Here is a 9,078-nt window from a genome sequence, read left to right as displayed (position 1 = left end):
GGTGGTGGCCAGGAATCTTCTCACTCCCAGAGATAACATACTACTTTCCAAACGGTCTGATGAGTTGGCTGTTAAGGATTCTCTGGCTCTTAGTGTTAAGTGTGCAGCTTCTGTGTCTAATATGGCCCAACGTCTATTTGCTAGAACCCGCCAAGTTGAATCGTTGGCTGCTGAAGTGATAAGTCTCAAACAGGAGATTAGAGGGCTCAAAGATGAGAATAAACAGTTGCACAGGCTCGCGCATGACTATGCTACAAACATGAAGAGGAAACTTGACCAGATGCAGGAATCTGATGGTCAGGCTTTACTTGATCATAAAAGGTTTGTGGGTTTGTTCCAAAGGCATTTATTGCCTTCGTCTTCTGGGGCTGTACCGCATAATGAAGCTCCAAATGATCAACCTCCAATGCCTCCTCCTTCTGGGGTTCTGTCCAGTACTGAGGCTCCAGATAACCACCCTCCGGTGCTTTCTCTTTCTGGGGCTCTAACGACTGCTGAGACTTCCCCTAAGCAACCTTTGTGAAGGCTCCCTTTTGTTTGTTTATTTTGATTCATGTATATGTACATATTTGTGGCTTATCGAAAATATTAATAAATAAGCTTTGCTTCATTTCAACATATTGTGTTAAATACACCAAAGCCTTCTTCAGAAAGTTCTTTGAATTTTTTCTTTTGTTGAAACTTGTATTGTTGAAGCTTTGTGAGTGAAGCATGTAGTTTGAGGTAGTGTTCCCTTAATTTCCCGAGTGAGGAAAACTTCTCGGTTGGAGACTTGAAAAATCCAAGTCACTGAGTGGTTGTGAGACTGCCGAATATCAAGGTGCAGTAGCATATGGTGTGAGTCCCCCAAGTCTGCAGGCGAAGAGAGTTGCCGAATGAGGTGTCTCGCTTGTTACTAATTTGTCAAAGTAACGAATCCTTGTTTCGATGTCACACATTCGTATATGCCTTATCTAAAAATATTTCCAACTTTTGTGTGTTTGATGCTGCATGCTATTGACTAGACAAGATCAAGTGCAATTAGTAGCTTTTCTCTCTTTTTCATCTTTTCTTTGGTGGAATTGCTTTTCGTTTCCACTAATCAGCCTGAGTGGATGCAATAGAACACCATTCTCTAGAGCTCAGATAGCAAAGTCGTCTTCATGAAAGTTGTTCCTTATCTTGTGAACTACAACATATCCAAATTTGAGATCCATCGGAGTAGTACAACTCCAGAAATTCAGGTATGATGAGTAACTGTTCATCAATTTTCTGTTAACCCGTCAGACTTGTTGTGAGCTTCTAAACTCCATTTTTTCTTGTTCAGCTCAACATACTTTCTTCATCAAAGTTGTTCCTCACCTTGTCAGCTACAACATATCCAAATTTGAGATCCATCGGAGCAGTACAAATCCAGAAATTCAGGTATGATGAGTGACTGTTCATCATTTTTCTGTCAACCTGTCAGACTTGTTGTGAGCTTCGAAACTCCATTTTCTCTTGTCAGATCAACATACTTTCTTCATCGAAGTTGTTCCTTATCAGCTCTTTCATGACATATCAAAAATTCAGAATGAACTAACGGTTAAATATTTCCAGATCTTCGAAACATCACAGCAGTCTTTAAATTTGCGGGAATCCGACTGTCGTGTTTGGAGCCTCAACACTTTAATTTCCGTCGCTCAAACAGAAACGATTCCTTCTTGAAATTTGTTCATCTGCTCAAGAACTATAGGGTGTCCAAAATTCAGCTTCACTGGAGAAGAGCAAAGGTTGCAGAAATTTGATAGATGAAAGGAGGCGGAAGAGGAAGAGAGGGAAAGAGGTTGCTTGGGTTGGATTTCTAGTTAAACTTGGGATTTTGGCTTGTTGTTTGATTTATTATAATATGTTTGGAAACATATACATAATTGCTTGTTTGGTTATGACAGAGATGTTGTGGGTGTAGAACAAAACAAATGTTTGTGTTGACCCGTGTTTTTGTACAAGTTCAAGGGAATCTTGGTTTTGTGAACAAAATTTGTTTATTTGTCACAAGGTTTTGTGTTTGGGAAATAGTTTAATAGGTAAGGTTTATTGACTATAGATTTTTGCTTGGGTATATAGCGTGACTGGTTGAAGCTATTTTTAGGATACAAAACTTGAATTAGCTTCGCACTATCTTGATGAAGAGTGTGCGAAGCTTTTATATGTTTTGGTGTTGAAATTTTGTATTGTAGATGAAGCATTGGGGTTGAAGCTTGATAGGTGAAGCTTTATAGGTGAAGCTTTGGTGTTGAAGCTTTATAGGTGAAGCTTTGTGTTTGAAGCTTTATAGGTGAAGCTTTGGGGTTGAAGCTTGATAGGTGAAGCTTTATAGGTGAAGCTTTGGTGTTGAAGCTTTTATAGGTGAAGCTTTGGGGTTGAAGCTTTATAGGTGAAGCTTTGGTGTTGAAGCTTTATAGGTGAAGCTTTGGTGTTGAAGCTTTATAGGTGAAGCTTTTGTTGGCACCATAAATTGATTTTGCTTCACACTATCTTGATGAAGATAGTGCGAAGCTTTTGAGATTGATATTTGTCCTCCATTGATGAAGCTTTTGTTGGCACCATAAATTGATTTTGCTTCACACTATCTTGATGAAGATAGTGCGAAGCTTTTGAGATTGATAGTTGTCCTCCATTGATGAAGCTTTTGTTGGCACCATAAATTGATTTTGCTTCACACTATCTTGATGAAGATAGTGCGAAGCTTTTGAGATTGATATTTGTCCTCCATTGATGAAGCTTTTGTTGGCACCATAAATTGATTTTGCTTCACACTATCTTAATGAAGATAGTGCGAAGCTTTTGAGATTGATATGTGTCCTCCATTGATGAAGCTTTTGTTGGCACCATAAATTGATTTTGCTTCACACTATCTTGATGAAGATAGTGCGAAGCTTTTGAGATTGATATGTATCCTCCATTGATGAAGCTTTTGTTGGCACCATAAATTGATTTTGCTTCACACTATCTTGATGAAGATAGTGCGAAGCTTTTGAGATTGATATTTGTCCTCCATTGATGAATGTTTGACTATGTTTGCATAGATCCTTTGTATAGTCTTGTTGACACATACTTAGATTTGATTTTGTATTGGAAACATTTGCATTGAAGCTTCAACACTTGAGTGTTTCATTGCTCAGAATGTAAAAGAGTTTAGGGCCGAGTTGGCTAAATCACCTCTTTATTGAATTCATACCAAATGGTCTTTGTTACATAGGATGCCGAACGCCTGTAGCTTAACACTTTGTACAATGTGAGTCTATTTGTAATAGTACTTCAAGTGGTCAGCATTCCATGGATGGCCAAGGGTCTTGCCGTCGGAGTTTCTGAGCTTGTAGGAGCCAGGGCGGCTGATGCCGACGACCTCGAACGGTCCGTCCCAGTTAGGACTGAGTGTTCCTTCACTCGGGACCCTATCACATAGTAATCTTTTCTTCAGTACCCAGTCTCCCACTTTGAAAGAGCGAGGTTTGACCCTTGAGTCATAGTAGTTGGAAATGCGCTGCTTGTAGGCGACATTCCTCAAGTGAGCCTGATTTCTGTGTTCCTCGACTAGATCCAGGTTGAGGGTGAGTTGTTTATCGTTCTCACTCTGCATGTAATTCTGGATTCGGTATGTTGCTTGCTCAAGCTCAACCGGGATAACTGCTTCTGTACCAAAAGCAAGTGAGAATGGAGTTTCTCCTGTGGAAGTCCGATATGAAGTGCGGTATGACCAAAGAACTTGGGGTACGAATTCTGGCCAACAACCTTTAGCTTTGTCCAAGCTAGTTTTCAGAATGCGCTTGATTATTTTGTTAATGGCCTCGACTTGTCCATTAGACTGGGGATGGGCTGGTGAGGCAAAACATAAGTTGATGTTGAACTTAGAGCAAAACATCTTGAACTTCTTGTTGTCGAACTGCCGCCCATTGTCCGTGACTATCGCATTGGGAATGCCGAATCTGCAGAGGATGTTCTTCCATACGAAGTCTTCTATTTTTCCCTCAGTAATGGTTGCCAAGGGTTCTACTTCAGCCCACTTTGTGAAGTAGTCAACTGCAACGATTGCACAGCGGACTTTGCCCTTCCCTGCAGGCATTGGGCCGATCAAATCAAGTCCCCATTGGGCGAAGGGCCAAGGGCTGATCATATGAGTGAGCGGCTCGGGAGGGGAGTGAGGGATAGTTGCGTAGCGTTGACACTTATCACATGAACGAGATATTCTGATGGCATCTTGGTGGAGTGTTGGCCAATAGTATCCTTGGCGAAAAGTCTTGTGTGCTAGGGATCGAGACCCAGCATGATCTCCGCAGACTCCTTCATGTATTTCCCGAAGGACAATTTCCGCCTCCGCAGGTGTAAGGCATCTTAGGTATGGCAGGGTAAAACCGCGTTTGTAGAGTTGGTCATTAATGATCAGGTAGCGGGCAGACTTGTATCGAATCTGCTTAGCTTGGACTTTGTCATTTGGGAGGGTGCCATGGGCAAGGAATTTATAAATTGGGGTGAACCAACTATCTCCTTGTTGTAAATTGCACACCTCCGCGACCATGGTGCTTGGTGCTGCCAACAATTCAACATGAATTTTTCTCCCAATCTTGTCTTCCACTGCCGAGGCGAGGCGAGCCAAAGCGTCTGCATGACTGTTTGCCGCTCGAGGAACTTGGGTGATCTGGTAGTGGAAGTGCTTGAGCAAAAGTCGTGTTTGCGCAAGATATGCTGCCATGGAGCTATCCTTAGCATCAAAGTTATTCGTGACTTGGTTGACCACTAATTGGGAGTCACTGAAGATATCAATTTGTTTAACCCCAAGGTGTTTGGCCAAACGTAAGCCTGCTAGAAGGGCTTCGTATTCGGCCTCGTTGTTCGATGCCTTGAATTTGAAACGAAGAGCGTATTCTATCGCCACTTTGTCCGGGGTAGTGAGGACTAATCCTGCTCCACAGCCCTGTTGGTTGGATGAGCCATCAACATAAAGACTCAATGCTGGGATTGTTGATTCTATCTTCTGAGCTTCCGATGGTAATGAAGCTACTGCTTCAGGTGTAGAAGCAATGTCAACAGGATATGTGAAGTCGGCGATGAAATCTGCTACTGCTTGCCCCTTTTCGGCTGGTTTTGGTTGGTAGGAGATGTCAAACTCACCCAATGCTATCGCCCATTTAATCATTCGCCCAGACGTGTCAGGACTCTGGAGTATCTGTCGAAGAGGGTGATTGGTAAGCACGATGATGGCGTGTGCTTGGAAATAAGGGCGAAGTTTTCGAGCAGACATGACCAATGCTAGAGCTAATTTCTCAATGTTGGAGTATCGTGTCTCCGCATCTTGTAGGGCCTTGCTAGCATAGTAGACGGGCCGTTCGACACCACTGTCCTTTCGAATAAGAACAGAACTGACTGCTGAAGCCGAAACTGATAGATAGATAATGAGAGTGTCACCAACTTCTGGTTTGGAGAGTAGAGGGGCTTTACTCATGTACTCCTTGAGGTTCCTGAATGCCTTGGCACATTCCTCCGTCCATGTAATGTATTTCTTATTTCCTTTGAGTGCTTTGAAGAAAGGAGCACATCTGTCTGTGGCCTTAGAGATGAATCTGGTTAAGGCTGCCACCTTACCAGTAAGGCTTTGGATGTCTTTTGAAGTTACTGGCTCTTTCATGTCGAGGATTGCTTTGATCTTTTCGGGGTTAGCTTCAATGCCTCGTTGGCTAATCATGAAGCCTAAGAATTTGCCAGAGCCCACGCCGAAGGCACATTTGTTAGGGTTCAACCTCATTCGATACCTCTTTAGAATGGTGAAAGTTTCAGATAGGTTGGTGATGTGTTGGTCAGCATGTTTGCTCTTGACTAACATATCATCAACGTAAACTTCCATGCTCTTCCCAATCTGTTCGGCGAACATTGAATTGACCAGTCTCTGATAAGTTGCTCCTGCATTCTTTAGGCCGAAAGGCATGACTTTGTAGCAATATAGTCCCCTGTCAGTAGTGAAGGCTGTGTGTTCTTGGTCTGAGGGGTTCATAAGGATTTGGTTGTATCCTGAATAAGCGTCCATGAAGCTCAAGAGCTCACACCCTGCCGTAGAGTCTATAAGTCTATCAATGAGAGGAAGGGAGAAACTATCCTTCGGGCATCCTTTGTTTAGGTCGGTGTAGTCGACACACATTCTCCACAAGACCTTTTGAAGCAGAAGACTTTCCTTGGTCGGATTTTTCTTAACAAGGACAACATTTGCTACCCATGTTGGGTAATTTACTTCACGGACGAAGCCTATGTCCTTGAGTTTTTCAACTTCTGCTTTCATTGCCTCGTATCGTTCAACATCATAAGATCTTCGCTTCTGTTTTACTGGTTTGGTCTTGGGATCAATACTCAAGTGGTGACAGATGATATCGGGAGAGATGTCTGGCATATCTTTATATGACCAAGCGAAGACCTCGGCGTTTTCTTGCAAAAAAGAGATCAGCGACAACCGAAGGGGTGGTGACAAAGTGGTGCCAATCTTCACCATGCGATTTGGATGGTCTTTGGAGATAGAGACATTCTCTAACTCTTCAGCGGGTTGTGCTTGCTGGGTGAATGAGTCATCTCGAGGGTCGTCGGGTTGACTGTTGCCATCATGAAGATCCGAGTTGGCTTCATCTGGACTGGTCTTTACTACCTGGTTATGTATAGAAAGGGTCTCCTTGGGGACAGGCAGGTGTTGTTGCTTAACTGAAGTGTTGTAACATGATCGAGCACTAAGTTGATCTCCCCTGATGTATCCATTGCCGAAAGGGGTTGGAAACTTCATCAACAACATATGTGTGGATACCATGGCCTTGAGATCATTGATGCCTGTGCGCCCAAAGATGACATTGTATGCCGTCGGGCAATTGACCACTAGGAAGTTAGTGGTAATAGTAGCTGTGTAGGGGCCTGTACCAATGGTGAAGGGTAAGTGTATACTCCCTAAAGGTTGCACGATATCGCCAGAGAAGCTTATCAGAGGAGAAATCGAGCGATCGAGCAAGTGTTCAGCTACATTAAGTGCCTTGAAAGCTTCATCAAACATGATATTGACTGAAGCACCTGTGTCTATCAGGATTCATTTCACATCAAAATTTGCTATGTGAGCCTCCACGATCAGCGGGTCGTTGTGAGGGTAGATGATACCTCTTTCTTCCTCAGGGTAGAAACATATTGGATCCCAGTTAGGCTTTTGATACTTGCCTCCCCTGATGTCTTCCACGTGAAACACTTGATGGCCAGGTCTCAAAGTTCGTTCACTGTTTTTCATGGCCCTATTGGAAGATTCAGACATAGGTGTGCCGCCGCTTATAGAATATATCACATTCACCTGGCGTTGGTTACGGTTATCCCCTGGAGGGTGAAGGAGGAACTGATCAATTTTTCCTTCACGTGCCAAAGCTTCAATATGATCACGGAGGATGACGCACTTCTCGCCATCATGGCCATTCGTGGTAGCAGCAAAACATGCCCGTGTTTTTCGTGGACTTGTAATCTGGCTGTCTTGGCTTTGGCTTTGGTATCAAATGAGCTATACTGGGGTAGATGGCCGCGCATGTAGCGTTCAAAGGTGTGTATGTCTCATACCTCGGGGTAGGGCCTGTCTTGACACGTGATTGGCCCACTGCATTGACTGCTTGGGGACGGGCGTTATTGTGACGATATCCTGAGTTATCGCGATAGTGCCCCTTATTCTTTTTATTAAAATGAGATTGATGAGGATGGAAATCTTTCCTTTTGCCCTGGCATTGATATGTCTGTTGACTTGGCGAAGCATTAAATGAGGCAGGGGGGTGTGCTGCTACCGTTTGGAAGGTTGAGGTCTTCTCATTTGGTTGGATCTGGCCTCCACTCCCTACTTGCTGATAAGGGGTGACTGTAGTGGGTTTCCCTTGATATGTCCTTGCCTCGGCGGAGGCATGGTTGTAAGCTTGTGCCATCACCTCAGAGTAAGTCTTCCAAGTGTTGGCATTGATCATGTACTTGAAGAAACAATCATGTAAGCCTGCCGTGAAGGCCTTGAGGGCGGTCTTGTCATCTGCCTCAGCGCAACGAGAATACTCATGGCTGAAGCGGCCAGCATACTTTCGTAATGACTCGTCTGGCTTCTGGCGAATAGTGTACAAGTCATCTGCGGAATGCAAGGGATCGGTCTGGAAGATGTGTTGAGAGACAAACAGCTTCCTCAACTCTTCAAATGAGTATACTGTCTCAGGCGAAAAACGACAATACCAGTTTAAAGCTCCGCCGGAGAGGGTGGAGGGGAAGAGAAGGCACCGTTCTTCGTTGGTGTGTCTCCGGTATACCATGGTGGACTCAAAGAGGTTAAGGTGTTCAATCGGGTCTTCCTTTCCAGTATAGAGTTGTAAGCCAAGCTTCTGCTTTGTCTTTGCTTGAAGAGGGGTGTTGAGGATCCTTCTTGTGAGGGGCCCAGGCCTGGGTTGGTTCCAGTCAGGTATCTCGGCTTGACGTTCAGCCTTCAACTTGTTTACTTCCTCCAGGAGCTGTAGGACAAGGGGGTCCTGAGTGGAGTCGTGCACCACTGAAGGTTTCTTCCGTAAGTCCCAATCGCCTCTTGTAAGTAGGAAAGTTTGATCAAGATAGCGTGATTTTTCCTTGGACTCATCACACTAACTCCTAGAGTGAGTATGTCGGAACATTTCCGAGTCCCCTGTACCTTCATGTTCTTCTGGGACTTGTTGCCCATTCCCTAGATTAACTGCTGGCCTGGGTCGTGGGAGAGGACCGAGTCTTTCATAAACTCTTGGGTCATTGATCTTCGAGCTTATATGGATGGGATTCTCTCGACGTTGCTTTAGGAAGTCTCGACAATCGCGATAGACGGCTTTTGATCCTTCCACTCCTTCTGTGAGGAGGTGCTTTCCTCTACTCCTTCTGCTTCGGGTTGAAGCAGCTGGGTTGAGAGAAGTCTCATGTTGATTATCACATTGATGTGTAGCTCGATCCTTATCAGGGATGTCCGTGTTGGATATCGGTGACCCTCCGTGTTGGGGGGCATTCAGATGATTGTTGACCTCAGCAGGGGCGACGAGCTTGTGTGCTTGAGCATGCCTAGCCTCGTGA

At 44.3% G+C, this 9,078-nt stretch overlaps 1 long non-coding RNA gene across 1 annotated transcript; it reads left to right on the top strand.

Moving 5' to 3' along the window:
- The first annotated feature begins 1,142 nt into the window (after positions 1 to 1,142).
- LOC126611289 (uncharacterized) lies at positions 1,143 to 1,519 on the top strand. Its single transcript, XR_007618762.1, has 3 exons — positions 1,143 to 1,223; positions 1,331 to 1,404; positions 1,487 to 1,519. It is a non-coding gene; the product is annotated as an uncharacterized LOC126611289 (long non-coding RNA).
- The last annotated feature ends 7,559 nt before the right edge of the window (positions 1,520 to 9,078 follow it).

This window comes from Malus sylvestris, chromosome 17 (genome assembly GCF_916048215.2).
Source record: "Malus sylvestris chromosome 17, drMalSylv7.2, whole genome shotgun sequence".
NCBI lineage: Eukaryota > Viridiplantae > Streptophyta > Magnoliopsida > Rosales > Rosaceae > Malus > Malus sylvestris.
This window is presented reverse-complemented; position numbering and strand designations above follow the sequence as displayed.